The 18,551-nt window shown below is 35.6% G+C and overlaps 1 protein-coding gene across 2 annotated transcripts in view; it reads right to left on the bottom strand.

Moving 5' to 3' along the window:
* The window catches only part of JAM2 (junctional adhesion molecule 2), a 132,117-nt gene that overhangs the window by 99,258 nt on the left and 14,308 nt on the right, over window positions 1-18,551 (bottom strand). The gene's annotated exons all lie outside the window — the stretch shown is intronic.

The following is an 18,551-nucleotide window of genomic DNA, read 5'->3' as shown; positions in this document are numbered from 1 at the left end:
CTCCAGAGATTAGCCCCTGGATGACCTTGAAATTTCCAGTCAGGGATTGGGCTATTTTTATGAGTAAGAATTCAGTAAATCTAATCAGGTCCAGATACATTCTAGGTTTTTTTTTTTGTATTTTAAATAAAAACATGTTATTTTTATATCAGCTATATTTCCCTAAAGCTATCCCTTATAATGTAGAAAAGAAAGATGCAAACAACCCCACAAAAACTGGTCCAACAAAACTAAGCAACATATTGAAAAGTCTCATATATGCAATGTCCTATGCCAATAATCTCTTCTACCCCTTTGCAAAGAATTAGGGTTAGATATCTCTTCAGATCTCTTTTTATGAGCCAGGCTTGATCACTTATATTTCACAGCATTTAGTTTTAATGGTTGTGGCATTATTGTTTTGTTAATTTTTCACTGTTGTCAATATGTATATTTCTTTCCCGGTTCAGTTCTTTTACTTTGCATCAGTTCATAATTTCATAAAGCATAGTAATTTTATTACATACATATACTACAGCTTGTTTAGCCATTCTACTTTATTTCCAGTTCTTTGGCAATTTGTTGGTTATGAATTGAATGAAACCTCAGAGTTGTTTTGATTTGCATTAATTTTATTATTAATGATTTGGATCTTTTGAAAACTAATTGTTTACCTCTTCTGACCACTTATTTATAGGGGAATGGCTTTTGGCTTTATATTTTTACGTTAGTTATCTATATATATCTTATATTTTAAATCCTTAGAGATATTTGGTATAGATTTGTTCTAGTTAAGCACTTCCCTCCTTATCCTAGTTACATTAATTTTATTTATAAATATTTTTCAATTTCATGTAATTGAAATGATCTATTTTATCTTTTATAATTACCTCTAACCCTTTTATGATTAATAATTTACCCTCAACAAAAGTAGCTATCTAATTAAAAAAAAGCAACTAGCATCATATGAAATGGAGAAAAATGCTTCCTAATAAATATAAGAGTAGAACAAGGATAGATAATTCTCTATTACTATTTGCCATAGTACTAGAAATTCTGGCAGTAGCAATAAAAGAAAAGAAAAAACTCAAGATATAAGTAAAGAGCAGGCAAAACTATCTTTATTTGCTGGTCCAGGTGGAGGTTTTGCTTATTTCTTAGCCTAGGTGCCACTTCTAGGCTCTCCTTCTACCCCCATCACTCAATAAACTCTCCTTCTAGTAGCATCTAGGTAGTTCAATGAAGAGAGCCCTGGATCTTTAGAGTCAATACAACCTAAGTTCGAATTCAGCCTGTGACAGTGTATAAGTCACTTATCTCTAAATCAAGATTCTGGTAACTGTTATGTACCAACCTCTAGGATACTCTTGTTTGTCCAACTAGTTCAGTGCTTGACTCACAGTCTTTCTCTTCACCCTACCTCTTACCCTCACACTAGGGACTTCAACATACATTATTTGTTGATTGGACTAATGTGAATCCTATGTATCTTAGGTACTTTTAAATTTGAATTTTTTTCCAATTGGCAAAAATTTGCCTTCTTAACATTCAACTTTCTACTTCACCTCAAATCCCCCTTACTCCCTATTGAGAACAACCAAACATTTTATAAATATCCATAATCAATAAAAACAAATTTTCACATTGGTCATGTCCAAAGCAAATATATTTTACTTATTCTTTAGTCTGAGTCCTTTACTTCTCTGTCAGGAGGCGAATAGCATGTTTCATTCTTTCCATTTATCTCAAAGTTGTTTGCCTTTACCATATTCTTGGCAGTATAGAAATTATTTTCCTGGTTCTGTTCAGTTCATCCTGACTCAGTTAGTAGCAGTCTTCCCAGGTTCTTCTGAAACTCTCCCACTCATCATTTCTTATAATACAATGGGATTACATCACATTTATATACCATAACTTTGCAGAGATTGGGGTGGGGGTGGAAGGAGAAAAGGAACATTTATTAAGCACTGTGCTAAACTCTTTTATCAAATGTAGTAGCTTTGAGAATGCTCAATTCGCCTGACATTGAGCCTTCTGTGTCCACCCGCATGGGTGAACATACCCTCCTTAATCTGCTGTCTACACCTTTAAAATTAGTTCAGTCTGAGTCGTTCATTCTCTTTCCACCATCTTTTCTGCTGTCTAGGTTCTGTGTCCAGGGTAGGTTCCATGAGCTGAACAGGTGAGAAGGGGAAGAAGAGATTCTCTTTACCTTGCTCTCCCTCTTTTACCCAGGCTCTGAGAAATGGGCTTGCAGGTGTTTGTTTTTGCTTTGCGTTGTTTCTCCTCAGTTTCAGATGCCAGAGGTGATTGGTAACTGTGGTGCCAAGATTCAGCTACCAGCCAGGCTGGACTGGAAGTGTTGAGAAGTCAAAGTACTCTGGTACTCAAGCTGAAGGGATGTTTTGGCTCTAAGACAGTGATGGGCAAACTATGGCCCGCAGACCAGATGCAACCCCCTGAAATGTTTTATCTGGCAGTGGGACATTATTCCTAATCTGATGAATACAATGAGAAGGATACAATACAATGAAACTTTGAAAGAGTTGCCTTAGAAACAGACTGATAGATGAGCATTTCCTTTCCTTTGTCCCCCTCTTTAAAAAATTTGCCCCTCACTGCTAAGGGAACAAAGCTGAGCTGACTTAATCCTCTTTGGTTCCCCAGAGATTGAAGTTGTGTAAGGGTGAAGATTCTTACAATCCACACATTGGAGAGAAGTGTGTATTAATATTTATCTTTTGAGGCAAGCATTCCTTTTTGTAAAAGCTCCACTGTGTTCTACAAATATTAACTCACTGAATCCTTACAACAACCTTAGGAGATAGGTGCTATTTTTATCCCCATTTTATAAATGAGGAAACTGAGGCAAATAGTAGTCAAATGACTTGCCCAAAGACACACAACTATTAAGTGTCTAGGGCTGGACTTGAATTCAGATATTCCTGACTCCAGGCTCAGCATTCTATATACTGTCAGCTACCTAGTTGCCTCATGCATCCCTCAATTCATGAGCATCTCTACAGTTTTCCATTCTTTGCCACCTCAAAATATTTTTGTGCCATCTTAGTAGAGTTTATTTTGCTTAGGAATAATCCTTCCCTTAAATTACCCTTCTTATTTTTATCCTCTCTCCTCTTCAGTGCTTTTCTCTTCTATTTCACTGTTAAGTAAAATGTACTCACTTCTATTTGGGTATAACCAGTTCACATGAGAATGAAGTTGTAGTGTCAGCTGCAACCTGTACTTACTCCTCCTTGTTTATATAGATGTCTGCTTGCACACTCTGATTATGTGAGATAATTTCCACCATCTTAATTTCCCTTTCTTCATCACCCCACTCCCACTGTATTCTTCTTCTCTTCTCTTTTTATACTTAAGATTATCAAGACATAACAAAACTATTCCTAAACTTTATCTAATTAAACTCCTTCTGAACCCTGATAATGATAGGGTTTACAGGAAATACATGTTATCATCTCTCCATATTTGACTATAAGCAATTTTATCTTTGTGTAATGCCTTATTAATTTATTCATGTTTTACCTTTAATATTTATCTTAAATCTTGGGTTTGAATGTTAAAGTTTCCATGCTATTCTGGCCTTTTCATTAGGAATTCTTGGAAGTCTTGTTTTATTAAAGATCCATTTCTTTCCCCAATAGCATTACATTAATTTTTTTTCTGGGTTTTTCATGCTCTTTTCTTTCTGGAATATTGCATTCCAAGTTTTAGACTCCTTCATATCCTTCACAGTGATAGCTGCTAAATCATGTTTACTCTTTTGACCATGACCCTTCTGTACTTGAATTCTTTCTTTATGGCAGCTTGTAGAGTTTTTTATTTTACCTGGAAATTTGGATTTTGGCCATGACATTCCTGGGAGTTTTTATTTTGGGGTTTCTTTCAGAAAATAACCACTGGATGCTTTCTTTTTCTACTTTGCCTTTCAGGACTAAAAGATTTAGGCAGTTTTCTTTTTTTAGATTTCCTGAAATATCACGTCTAGACTTTTTTTTTAAAATCACGACATCTGATTCTTTTTTTTTAACCCTTACCTTTCATCACAGAATCAATACTATGTATTGGTTCCTGAGCAGAAGAATGAAAAGGGCTACGCAATAAGGGCTAAGTGATTTGCCCAGATTCACAGAACTAGGAAAAATCTGAGGCCAGATTTAAACTCAGGACTTCCCATCTCTGGGTCTGGCTTTCAATCCACTGAGCCACTCAGATGCCTCCAAGTCCAGTGATTCTTAAACTTTTTCTCTGCAATCTGTTTTCCAGATCAGTTGTTGTTGCTGCAAGAAACTACATTTTCTTTTATTTTTTTCAGCCTTTTGATTAAATATGTATGTATGTATGTACATATATAATATCTAATTATATTATATATAACAATAATATGTATATCTCATAACATCTGGTTCAGGTAAGTAATAAGATGGAGAACTAGGCATCTCCTCTAATCTCCATAACCTCTCAGATCTCTCCAAAATGAAAATTACGCATCAGAGATAAAGCAACTGCAGCTGTCTCCATGGTCCAGAATTCCAAAGAAGGTTTAAAAAATCCAACATAAATTGATGCCTACCCTGAAGTCAATCAGCACCTTTCCCTACCTTTCAGTATTGCTGGTGCTATGTTAAATAACAGAGTTAAAGAAAAGACACTGTGAGGCAGAAAATCAGAACAGGGTACCTTGTGTGGTTGTGGGTAGGTGTCTGTGTTGGAGTAGGGAAATAATGCTTCACCTAGCTTGAAGGAAAGACCTCAGCATCCAGCTTGGGCCAATTCTGTCCACTCAAAAATCATTTGGGCAGAGATCTAGGCTGGAGAAATATTAATTGCCCAGTGTAGGAGAAAGCTAAGATGCTTTAAGATCTAGCTTCCAAGGAAATCACCATTGGAGGGGACCAAGTCAGAAAATAATCAGTAGGAGCAGTTAGGAAGCTCTGTGTATAGAGAGCATGGCCTAGAAAAGGGAGGCCTTAGGTTCAAATCTGGTCTCAGACACCTCTTATCTGTGTGACCCTGGATAAGTCATTTAATCCCAACTGCCTAGATGCTACTGTTTATCTGCCTTGGGACCCATAGTTTAGATAAGGTGTTTTTTTCCTTTTAGACTATCAATAGTGAAAAATCACAGGGGAAAATATTGAAATTATCATAGATCTTAGAAAGAAAACTCAAGGACCTTGAACACAAGCAGGGAGAACATTAACAATAAAAGGAAATAGGGCTTCCAGAGATAGTAAATAAGCCCAGAGATCTTTGAATAAATTCTGCAAAACAAAGGGAACTAATTTAACCCTTGATGAGACAGATACTGGGTTTATACCCCTGGGGAAGCCATCAATAAGAAAAAAGTACCCATCCAACAAAATATCTATAGTAGCATTTTTTATGATAGCAAATAATTGGAAGCAAAGGAGATTCCTATCAACTGGAGTAAGTAAAAAGAGGTTTTGGTGTATGAATGTAATGGAATATACTGTGCTACAAGAAATGGTGTACATGGTGAATGCAGAGAAGTATGAAAAGGTCTAAATAAACTGATATAAAATGAAGTAAGCTGAAGAAAGAAAAAAACATACACAGTAACTACAACAATGTAAATGGAAGGAAAAATCCCACAACTTCACATCAAAAAATAAAGCAACAAACCCAACTCAAGGGCATATATTATACAATTCCAAAGATTGTGCAAAACTCAATCATTAACATTTCTCTGTGCTCTCAATAAAGCCCAACAGCAAGAGATAGAGAAATTCCATTTAAAATCATTGTAAACAATGTAAAGCACTTGGGAGTCTATCTGCCAAGACAAACCTAGGAAATATGTGAACACAATTACAAAATACTTTCCCCACAAATAAAGACAGATCTAAACAACCGAAAAAACATTAATTGCTCATGGGTAGGCCAAGCTAGTATAATAAATATGGTAATTCTGCCTAAATTAATTTACTTATTCAATCATACTACCTAAAAATTATTTCATAGATTTAGGGAAAAAAATAACAAAATTCATCTAAAAGAAAAAAGTCCAAAATTGCCAAGGGAATTAATGAAAAAAAAATGAAGGAAGCTGGACCAGGTCTCAAACTATATTATAAAGTAGTAATCATCAAAACAATCTGATATTGGCCAAAAAAATAGAATGGTGGCTCACTGGAATAGATTAGGCGCTCAATGCACGTCGTAAATGACCATAATTAAAGCAGTTTCTGACAAACCCAAAGCTTTAGGTAGAAAACTCACGACTGGACAAAAACTGCTGGGAAAGCTAGAAAATAGTATGACAGAAATGAGGTATAGTCCAAAACCTCCCACCATATACCAAGGTAAAATCAATATGATACATAATCTAGAAATAAAGGGTGATAGCATAAATAAATTAGGAGAACATGAAATAGGTTACCCGCCAGACCTATGGATAAGGGAAGAATTTATGTCCCCAAAAGACATAGAGAATATTATGAGATATAAAATGAATAACTTTGACTATATTAAATTAAAAAGGTTTTATACAAACAAAATCAATGCAACCAAGTTTAGAACTCAAACAATAAACTGGAAAAAAAATCTTTGTAGTAGAGAAATGAGTTAAATTTATAAGAACACCTAATATTTCCCAATGAACAAATGGACAAAAGATATGAATGGGCAATTTTCAGATGAAGAAATTAAAACTTTAGTTATATGAAATATGCTTCAAATCACTATTGATTAGAGAAATGCAAGTTAAGATGATTCTGAGGTACTGTATGTGAACGCATATTAGCCTGGATAACATGATCAAAATGGAGGGGATGTGGAAAAATTAATACAATGTTGATGGAGCTATGAACTGATGCAACAATTCTGGAGACCAATCTGGAACCACGCCAAAAGGGTATACCCATTGATACAACAATACTACTATTAGGTCTGTATCCCAAAGAGATTAAAAGTAGAAGAAAACAATCTACTTAGATAAAAATATTAATAGCAGCTCTTTTAGTGGTGTCAAGTAACTGGATACTGAAAGGATGTCCATCAACTGGGGAATGGCTGAACAAATTGTGGTATTTTATTGTAATGGAATACTATTGTGTAATAAGAAATGACAAACAAGATGATCAAACACACACACACACACACACACACACACACACACACACACACACACACAAAACCATGGAAAAGTTTACATGGAATGATGTAACGTGAATTGAGCAGAACCAAGAGAACAATAATGTATAATAACCAACTGTGAATGACTTAACTATTATCAACAAGGCAAGGATCCAGGACAACTCCAAGGGACTCAAGGCTATCCACTGCCATAGAAGGAACTAACAAGATTCTGAATGCAGATTGAAGCATTCCATTCTTCATTTTATTCCTCCATGAAATTTTTTCTAGCAATATGTGTTCCTTGTTTCATAACACGATGAAATGGAAATATGTATTGTTTGATATATGTACAATTATTTCTTATTACCTGACTTCTTGGGGAGGGGTTAGGGGAAGGAGAGAGAGAGAGAGAGAGAGAGAGAGAGGAGAGAAAACATTGATTACAAAATGTTAGAAAATGATTATTAAAAATTGCATAGACATGAAAAAATCAAGCAAGACTCAAATGAAAAGATATGAGAAGATACTCCTACCCTGTCATGGAGGTCAAAGGTTCACAAATATTACAAACTGCACATTTTTGGACGTTTTTCAATGTATTAATCAGTTGTGCTAATTTTTTTCCTCTCTAAAAAATGCCATTTGTTGTAGGAGATGGCTCTTTAGGAGGGGGAGAGAAGTAATACCCTTGATAACTATGATGATGTAAGAAACAGATTTTGTTCAGTCTTTTCAGTCTTGTTCAACTCTTCATGACCCCATTTGTGTTTTCTTGGTAAGACACTGTAGTGGCTTGCCATTTCCTTCTCCAGTTCATTTTATATATGAGGAAACTGAGCTAAATAGTGACTTGTCAGTTCACACAGTAAGTGTCCAAGGCCAGATTTGAACTCAGGTCTTCCTGACCCTAGGCTCAGAGTTCTATTCATTGCACCATTTAGCTGCCCCTAAGAAACAGAAGACATCAATAATAACTTACTTAATTTTTTTTTTCTTCTTGACCAGTGGATTTGCTGGCTTTTATTTGGTTCATTTTAATTTTCAGGAACTTTATTGTTTTGGTATAGTTTTATATCAAAATGTGCCAAACTATTCATTTATTTTCCAAAACTTTTTTCTGTAATTCTCACTTCTTTTCAACTTTTTCCCACTCAGGTGCTCTCATTTTATTTATAGAACTTTTCAAATTAAAAAAACAAAAAACTCGTACTTTATCTTTTCCAGGAATTCTAATTGTGCCCAAGCGGCATTTTTCTTTGAGACTACTTGAAAATGTTTTGGAGTCATTTTGTTGTTTCTAGGTTTATATCTTGAATTTCCTTGCCATCATAATAACTCTTTATGTTGGGATTCTTTTTTTATTTTCCTATCCTTCCAGCCTACTTCCTGACTTCAGACTTGATGTTAGAACTGGGCTCTGTAACTCCTGGAAGAAAGGTCTGGGCTATTCCTGTGGCTGCTTTCTTTGAGTCTTGAGTATTGTATTATTCCTGGATCTCAGAGACAGGCTAGGGACCTGAAAGCTTTTCATGCTTCCAAAGAAGTCTGATTAATGGCAAAGTCTGATTACTGAGCTCCGCAAGTTCCTGAACTGCAATAGGGGCTGAGCAACAGTAGTTTGTAGTTCTTATTGGTCATCTGGAAAGTTCTGCTAGTTCAGAGAGCTATAATCATTAGCTCCTCTTTGGTCTGGAATTCCTGCCCTAGTTATTCCTCAGCAGGCCAGGCTAGTTACTGGAATTGAGTTCTGCTCTACTCCTGGTTTCAGCTATTCCAATGCTGCTTGCTTCTGAAATTTCTCCTTTCTCCGGAAATGGGTAGTGGGTGGCAAAACAGTTTGGCATTTGTCTGCATCTCAGAGCCCTTTATGAGACTGGTGGTCTCTTACATGAGATTGGGATTTCCTCTTGCCCAGATGTACAGTCTCTCCCAGGGCACTGAAATGCTCAATGAGTGGCAAGCTCCTAGCCAGACCACATCCCCTGTCTGTTTCTCTATGATGAGTCAGGCTAGATGAAAAATTCCCCTTGAACTTTTCTGATTTTCTCATTAGGATTAAATCAGGTGCATTGGTCTTTTTTATTTTTATTCATTTATTTATTTTTCTATTTGATTTTTTCAAATTTGTATTTAATTAATTAATTTAGAATATTTCCCCATGGTTACAAGATTCATGTTCTTTCCCTCTCCTTTTCTCTCCCCTCTCTGATTTTACATGTGTCATTGATTAAGACCTATTTCCATATTATTGCTATTTGCACTAGAGTGATCATTTAGAGTCTACATCTCCAATCATATCCCCACTGACCCATATGATCAAGCAGTTGTTTTTCTTCTGTGTTTCTGTTCCCACAGTTCTTTCTCTGGATGTGGATAACATTTTTTCTCATAAGTCCCTCAGAATTGTCTTGCTGCTAGTACAGAAGTCCATTACATTCAATTGTATCAGTCTCTGTGTACAATGTTCTCCTGGTTCTGCTCCTTTCGCTCTGAATCAATTCCTGGAAGTCATTCCAGCTCACATGGAATTCTTCCAGTTCATTATTCCTTTGAGCACAATAGTATTCCATCACCAACAGATACCACAATTTGTTCAGTCATTCCCCAATTGAAGGGCATACTCTCATTTTCCAATTTTTTGCCACCACAAAGAACGCAGCTATGAATATTTTTGTACAAGTCTTTTTCCCTATGATCTATCTCTATGGGGTAAAAACCCAGCAGTGGTATGGCTGGATTAAAGGGCAGGCAGTCTTTTAGCGCTCTTTGGGCATAGTTCCAAATTGCCATCCAGAATGGTTAGATCAATTCACAGTTCCACCAGCAATGCATTAATGTCCCAATTTTGTCACATCCCCTCCAACATTTATCACTTTCCTTTGTTGTCATGTTAGCTAATCTGCTAGGTGTGAGGTGGTACCTCAGAGTTGTTTTGATTTGCATTTCTCTAATTATGAGAGATTTAAAACACTTTTTCATGTGCTTATTGATAGTTTTGATTTCTTTATCTGAAAATTATCTATTCACGTCCCTTGCCCATTTATCAATTGGGGAATGGCTTGATTTTTTGTATAATTGATTTAGTTCCTCATAGATTTGAGTAATAAGACCTTTGACAGAGCATTGGCCTTTTTTAGAAGTGTTTTATGGATGGGAGCTCAGCTGCAGTGTGTGGCAAAAATTTATTAGTAGAGACACCAAAAAAGTAAAACAAAGTCTCCAAGCCAAAAAGAAATAGGTTTACTGGTCTCATAATAAAACTGGACTCTAGTCAAGACCAAAGACTTCAAGCCTTGTGAATGGCTTCCTTTTATACCAAAATGATAAATAAATTGACAGGTTCTTAGATGAAAAGAATGAAAAAGTCATACAAAATATCAAACCAGAATATAAAAACTGAAGTGTCTCCCAAACAAATAATACTCTTATAACAGAAAACTGGCCCAAAACAGTAACTAATCAGAAGAAAAGTGAGCATGTCACAGCTGACTAAGCAAGATATTATTCTCCATTGGGGTGAAAATTTAAAGGCCACCAAAAGTCATCAAGGGTGCTAACTAATATCTATTATAGGGGATATTCTAGTGACAAGGATGCTTAGAAAAGTCCCTACTCTCAACTTTTGCTATCATGGCTTAACTTGGTTAGAATTACATCTTGATTGCATTAAGAACAACTGCTAGGATGCTAGAAAAACAAATTTAAAGTTCAAGGCCACACTGTTGAAAATCTTATGCTTTTACAATGGTGATTAAATCAAAACTTATACTAATATGTTACTAAAATAGTTATCAAAAAAGGGGGTAGGAGATTTCACATTCACAAGTGCTTCCTGGAACTATTTTCTCTGATGAGTGAGACAGAGTATACTTGATACCATAATGCATGTTGAACATATTGAGCATGGGAGTTGGAGACCCTGTTACTAATTTTTGAAGAAATCTAGACATGAACCATACCTAAGCTTTATATTGAATGGATGAAAAGATGGATGGATAGACCAACAGAGAAACAAGTACAAGCAAGACAGTCCTTTCTTTCAAGTAGCTTACATTCTAATGGCTGGAGACAACTCTTAAAATGAAGCTAGAAGGTAGAGGTATGAGAGGAAAGGGGAAAAGGAAGGGGTAAAGTGGGGTAAAATAATGGGAAAGGGGGGAAAGAAGTCTGGAGAGTTCTCAGGAGAAGAATTTGATATTTGATATTTCCTCAGAGTAAAATTCTGAGATAGGATCCTGAGTCAAAAAGAGAAAATTACTCTTTTGGGTCAGGTCCCCAGAGTTGGACCTGGTCCATGCAAGCCTAAAGTCTTAGTGTTAAACATAATTTAGTTCGGTTCCTGTATAGCACTGGTTCCATCAGGTTCATATCCACAAACTTGGATATGACTATCATCTAAAAAATGAGGTCAAAAAGGAAATGGCAAATCACTCTACTGTCTTTGCCAGGAAAATTCCAAATGGAATCACAAATCGGACACGACTAATTGACTAAAAAACAATAAATGAGTCCTTCTGGTGGCCTAGCTTCCAAAATGTTTCTCCTTAAGTTCCTTCCTTGTTTCTTGGAATATCAGTGTGGTGTTGGTTACAAAACTTGGCCTAGATTAAAATTTCTGGATTCCTGTTGTTTTCTTATCCAACAAAGATCAGAGAGTTCATTCTCTTCACCTAGAATTGAAAAAGAACAAATAAATAGGCCAAAGATTGAGTCCTATTTCTCAGTCCTGAGAAGAGAGATCAGGGAACTCTTCCTCTTACCAAATGATCTCTCAACAGAAGTTGAGTCTGATCTCCAAAGGTCTCCAAGATTGAAATAATACAAAGGAACTGCCATAACTGATTGAGGACTGTTTGAAGACACCAACAGCTTCAACTACAAAGTCAGTTTAAAAAGCTCCTCCTAACCCACATGGTCAACCAATCTAAATCTGTTACAGAATGTTGATATATGCTCCAGTCTTTCCTTTTCCCTTCTATGTAATCACAGTTCTCCCAGAAGCCATCTGATATAGGCTGTATTAACTGAGCAAGCTGATTGGGGCTGTATATGTGCAAATGCCTATTTCCCAAACATGATCCTTTCTCTTTTCTCCAACCATCATTTCTTTTTTCCCCTTTATGTTAGTGTCCCTATTTTTCTACTCCTTCTCCAATATTTGTTATTTTGCCCTTTTGTTATTTTAGTCAGTCTGAGGGGGTAATAATATCTCGGAATTGTTTTGATTTGCTTTTCTCTAATCAGTAGTAATTTAGAGCATTTTTTCATGCACCTATTATATGACTTTGATTTCATCTGAAAATTGTTCATTCATATTTTTTGCTCATTTCTAATTGATAGATGGCTCTTATTCTTACAAATTTGACAGAGTTCTCTATATTTATGTTACATATATTTGACAAAGACTTTATCCAAGAAGTATCTATAAATTTTTTTTCTCATTTTTTTGTCTTCCTTCTAATCTTGGCAATATTTGTTTTATTTGTACAAAACCTTTTACATTTAATGAATTCAAAATTATGTTTTATATCTCACAATGCTATTTATCCTTTGTTTATTCACCAGTCATCATTTCCTTGAAAGATAACCCTGCCATAAAAAGAGCCTACAAGTTCAGTCTGTCACACACACATAAGTATGTGAATTTGGGCAAGTCACATCATTTCTCAGCATCCTCATCTGAAAAGGTAAATCTACCTCATAAGACTACTATGAGGAAAGCACTTTATAAACTTCAAAACAACATATAAAAGTGAATTTGAATCAATGATGATTGAATTTGAATTAATGAATGAAAAGTGACTATATTATTTAATTTCTTTTAATGTAGTGTTATGTGCAGAAATGAGCAGCCATATTTCTGGGGGTACAAGCTGGCAGTTGCCACTTTAGAACACAGAACCTGGAAGAGCACCCAGGCCATGTGCCAGGGTGTCAGTTAAGGACAGGGTATAAAAGGAGGTCTCCAAACCCCTGGGAACTTCACTTCTCTGACCTCACCTGGAGGGCTAGGGTAAAGGAGGGTTTTGGGGCCCCAGGGCTGGGTTTTGGGAGATTCTGTTAGGCAGGTAGGAATTATTTAATCATTAGCCAGTTATCCACTACTACCTTGGCATAGATAACATCTTACATACCAGCTAGTGAGAAAGCTACAACCAAGAACAATTGCAACTGACCCAGGGACTGCCCAGGCTCTGAGCTCAGCAACAAGCTACAGAGTTGAGATTTGCCCTCAAGGCTTTCTCAACACTCTGCATTTAGGAATATCAACTTGTGCTCCAGGATTAATCAACATCAACAATTTAGGCAAGGTCACAGGGTTTTCTTCACCCACCTACCTACCTTTTTCCTTCCCTCAGTTATTTACAAATAAACCCTGCTTAACCTTGAGCCTGAATAGTCTTGGAGCCTTGCTTACCTACCAACAACCATCCTTAATAGCAGTCAGATCCAAGTTACAGCTTAGTTGAGCAGGTCATGCAAGCCAGTTATCCATTTCCAACTTGAGGTTTTCAGGGAGTTTCAATCAGCTTCCTAGAGACATTTTAACTTTCATGGCTGGATTGGTTCCAAGCCCTGGGCCTATTAGCAGATAACCTTGGGCTTAAAGGGGATCGGACCTAGCTGCTGTGGGAGGTCATCCAACTCTCATACAGCTTTGGTTTGGGATTCCTATCCCTTGATATTCCATCAACAACATCTGCCTAGGGCCCTTGGCTGCTTCTATACCATCCACTTTATACCTGCATTACAAGTGTCAATTTGTTTTCTTTTGTCTATGGACCTTTAGCTATTCCTTAAATTCTGTAGTTGTTCATTTAGATTCCATTTCTTCTTAATTGGATCAGTGTTGTTTTTTGCTGTAGATTTTAAAAAAAGGTTTATTTCTATTGTCTCTCATATAGAACTACTTTAAAGTGGAATAGGTTGCCTTAGAGTTTAGATTTCCCCTTCACTTGACATCTGTAGGTTGTAGAGCATATCCTTTTTCAGTTATGAGTTAGAGTTTATCTGTTAACTTTTTGGTGTATTTCAGATATTGTTTTTGGTGGATGAGGGGAAGATTAAGATTGGTAAGGAAAAGGCACCTCTCCCCTTGGCACTGTAAATATTACTTAACATTTGTAAAACCTCTCTAGGTTATAAATCACATCTGAGCCCGGAGTCAGAGTGGAACTCTGAGCCTGGAATAAAGAAAGCATGAGTTCAAATCTGACCTCAGAAGCTTATAAACTGTATGAACTAAAGCAAGTAATTTAACCTGTTTGCCTCAGTTTCCTTATTTGCAAAATGAAGGCAATAATATTACTTGTAGGGTTCTTGCAAAGGTTAAATGTGATATTTCTAAAGTGTTTAGCAATGTGTCTGGCATAGATAGGCGCTTATATAAATGCCAGCTGTTATGTTGTTGTTGTTGTTGTTGTTGTTGTTGTTGTTGTTGTTGTTGTTGNCCAGCTGTTATGTTGTTGTTGTTGTTGTTGTTGTTGTTGTTGTTGTTGTTGTTGTTGTTGTAAGAAATGATGAAGGGACTGATTTCAGAGAACTTTGGGAAGCTTTGTATAAACTGATGTAAAGTGAAGTGAACAGAACCATAAGAACAATTTATATGACAACAATATGCTAAAGACAAACAACTTTAAAAGAATTAGGCACTGATTAGTGTAATGCCCCAAAATGATCCCAGAGGTCTAATGATGAAATATACTTCTGCTAGAGAAAATGAAGGACTGAAAATGCAGAACAAGACATATTTTTTTAATATTGTCAAGATGAACATTTCTTTTGCTTGACTTTAAATGCATGTAACAAAGATTTGATTTTTCTCAATGGAAGAGGGAGAGGAAGCATTGGAAGGGGAGGGAAGGTGAGAAAGATTTTTGCTGATTGAAAAAAATAAGTAGATTAAGAAATTGTATTTGCTAAATGTCTTGTCAATCTAATCAAAAGGGCTTTACACTAAAAAGAATGAGGTGGAGGGAGAGAAAGCTGTATATGGATTGTGATGAGAGACATCTATTAAGAGTACTCTTAATTTTTAATTTAATTTAATATCTAATTTAATTTCTTTAATTTTCTATATAATTTCTATATGATTTAATATCTAATTATTTAAATAGTGGCTTAAAGTTTACAAAGCACTTTGCATATGTTATCTCATTTGTTCTTCACAACAGGACAGTGAGGTCTAGGTGCTATAATTATCTCTATTTTACAGATGAAAAAACTGGGTTTGGGAGAATTTAAGTGACTTACCCAGAATCAAACAGCTAGTAGGTTTCTGAGGCAGAACTGGAACTCTGACTCCAAGTTCACACTATATTGTGTAACCCAACTGTTTTAATAATTTCTTGATTTGCCTTAGTGATAATTTCATCCTTCAAAAGTTATAAGAAATAGGCTGCTAGAGAAAGTTCCCAGAGCCTGGAAAAATCTGAAGGTTGAATGCACTGGCAAAGAGGGATAGAGATTTAATCACAGGGGCAGGAGACACAGAGCAGGAAATGGAGGATATTATTTTTATGGGAACTGATCATAAGTTTGAACAACTTATCTATAACCTTCCCTTGCTTGATGATCTGCTTTTGGAAGAATCTGCTTGGTAAAAATCCTGACAGACTGTGTCTCTCCACAAGGAGCTTCCACTGCCTGGCAAACAATCACTGTTTACTCTGAGGTACTGACCTATTCTTTTAAATTTGCTAGAAAGAACTTTGCTTCAGTGATTTTTTGTTTGTTTGTTTACAGATTATGATTTGAGTAAATATTTTGTTTATTGAAGCAGGGAAGAGGGTACAGAGAAATCTTCAGACATATAAACATATACAGAATTTTTGCAATTCTATTTCTGGCAAATTTTTTTTAGAGAATTCCCTAACTGGAGGATCCAGCTATTCTAATTTTTAAAATAACCTGTATTAATAAAATATATATACATGTGTGTATATACATACATATATATATCACTATAGATATATTTTTAGACCTCTCTAAACTAGCAGAGGAAAGAATGATTCTGGGAATTATCCTGCTGCTAAAAACTAAGAACTTATCTGATATTCCTAGAAGTTTCAAACAAAAGCTTGGACTATTCCCACTCTTTTTGGTCACTGGAGATAGGAACAGAAGAGAAAGGTGTGGTCAGAGGAAAGTAAGGCCCAAGGTTAAATCCTGTGTATGAAGTCAGGTTCTAGGAGGCTTCTTGAACCTTTATAAAGGAAGCTGGTTCTTATTGCCAAACTCTTCCCTCCTCAGCATCATCTGCTGGTTAGAATTAGGAACCTTATCCTGGTATCATTTTTCCCTCTTCTTTTCTTGGGGGCTTTAAATACTATTTCTAATTTTTATTCTTGTTTTGAAACAACCATTCTCCTCAAAATGTAATTTTGATTAAAAAAATTTATTTTATAGTTTGAGTTTAAAATTTAATTTAGACCAGAATTGACTACTTTTACAGAAGATTATTGTATATTGGATTTTCTCTTGATGATTACATTATTTGAATTACTACTATTTGAAGTTATAATCAAATGTAAAATTTGGTGATTAGTTTCTGTCCAATAAAAAAATTAAATAGAAGTCTTTAAAATGTTATTTAATGTAATATAACCACAAATGATTTTTAAAAAGCTATTTTGGATTCAAGTTATTATAAAGTAATGATGTAGTTATAGCAAAATTTAAAAAATTAAAAATTACTGAATATTATACTTTAAGATAGACCTATATAGATGAGACGATGCAAATGGCATTATTGTTGCTTACAATATTTTAGCATCATAGACTCAACTGTCTTCTCTTTTTAAATTTTCATACATAAACTGGTAAGTAAAAACAGCTTTATCCCATCTTGGCAAATTTGCATGACCACATTCTTACACAATGAACCAAATGTAGTTGGATGACCTGAAGCCTTATTTAAAATCACTAGTTCTTTAAAAACAATATTGTTATCCTTAAAATATTCTTCAACAGTTGAGCTAAAATAACTTGAAAACAAGTCTTCCAAAGGAGTTTTAATCACCCTGACTTTCTTATTGGACCTCCAAGAAAGTGGAAGCAATATAGATGGTTGTAGTCTCTCAGAGCTCAAAGATTTTGAGACTGATAAATAAGAACTGACTTCATTAAAAAAACCCTCCTTCACTAGAGAAAGTAGCTAGAGACATGAGCTACCTGCAAGTTTTGGTGTACACTGATAATATTATTGTCTTCGAAAAGAATATAGAAGAACATGAGGAAAGACTGATGAGAGTATTGGAGAGACTAGAAGAAAATAGCTTTAAAACCTATCAATTTACAAGTGCCATTCTGTAGAGCCTCTGTCATGTATATGGTTCATGTTTATTGCAACAATATTATTGCAATCTTGACCCAGAGAAGAAAGAGACACTCCCGATTTGGCTTCATACAAAGAATCTTTGAGATTGAAGGATTTTTCTAGGTTTTGAACACTATGAGAAACAATACTATTATTGCCAAGTCACTGAATGACTTTATATGAGCAAAAATGATCAAAGATACACAAAAGCAGAAGGCAAGAAATATGGTTGTTTTAAAACCAACAAAGCCTTCTGGGGACCAAAATTAAAAGACAGCTATGAATTAAAGACTTAACTGCCTCACATATATTAACATGCTTCACACTGTCGGGCTATGCTGACCCAAACAAACCTTTTGTCCTAATCAATTTGACGGCCTTAAGAGCAATGGTGTATCAAGAGGATAATGGTTATGTGAGACCAGCTGAATTTGCAAACAGGCAGTTTCAGAAACTGGAATCCTTGATTTTTAATTGAACTGAAACTGAGAAATTCTGAGACTAGGGCTGTGGGGCAGTTTTTTAAGTATGGGTTAACAAGCATTCACTGACATCATGCCCAGTGTTAGGTTACATGCCCTTTGCCAGAGATGGCTTTAAATACTAACCAACTATGAATTTGACATGCATTCCTGGAGAGAGAAAACTATATATATATATATATGTATATATATATATATATATGCAAATGCCCTGTCCAGAAGGTCACAAATGCTCTGTAGAAAAGACTACAGTTGCCCTATGTACAAGACTGTGACACCAAAGCTGTGGGGATATGAAAACAGGAGTGAAAATAATATTCAACAAGGAGCAGATTGTGTGGAAATGGCACTACAACTTAAAGTTTGGAACTTCCAACAGGCTGCATGCCAGCAGCATACATGAATATCACTTTAATTAACCAGTCTTCTTTGTCTCAATTTTCTGTAGGTAATGGGTGAAGATAAGAAATGTCTGATGGACTGAGTGAAATGATATAAACCAAGAAGATATATGAAAATGGCAACAATCTCAAGTGCTAGTCTCTTGAAGAGGCTGTTGAGACAATAAGAGAAGTTGAAGATGGGCAGGAGAGCACTCAATCTGACCATCGCTAATCCTACATATGCTATCAGGAATCAGCTTGAGGTAC

This window comes from Gracilinanus agilis, chromosome 3, assembly GCF_016433145.1.
Source record: "Gracilinanus agilis isolate LMUSP501 chromosome 3, AgileGrace, whole genome shotgun sequence".
NCBI classification, from domain to species: Eukaryota; Metazoa; Chordata; class Mammalia; order Didelphimorphia; family Didelphidae; genus Gracilinanus; species Gracilinanus agilis.
The sequence above is the reverse complement of the archived record's forward strand: the minus strand, read 5'-3'. Positions and strand labels throughout refer to the sequence as shown.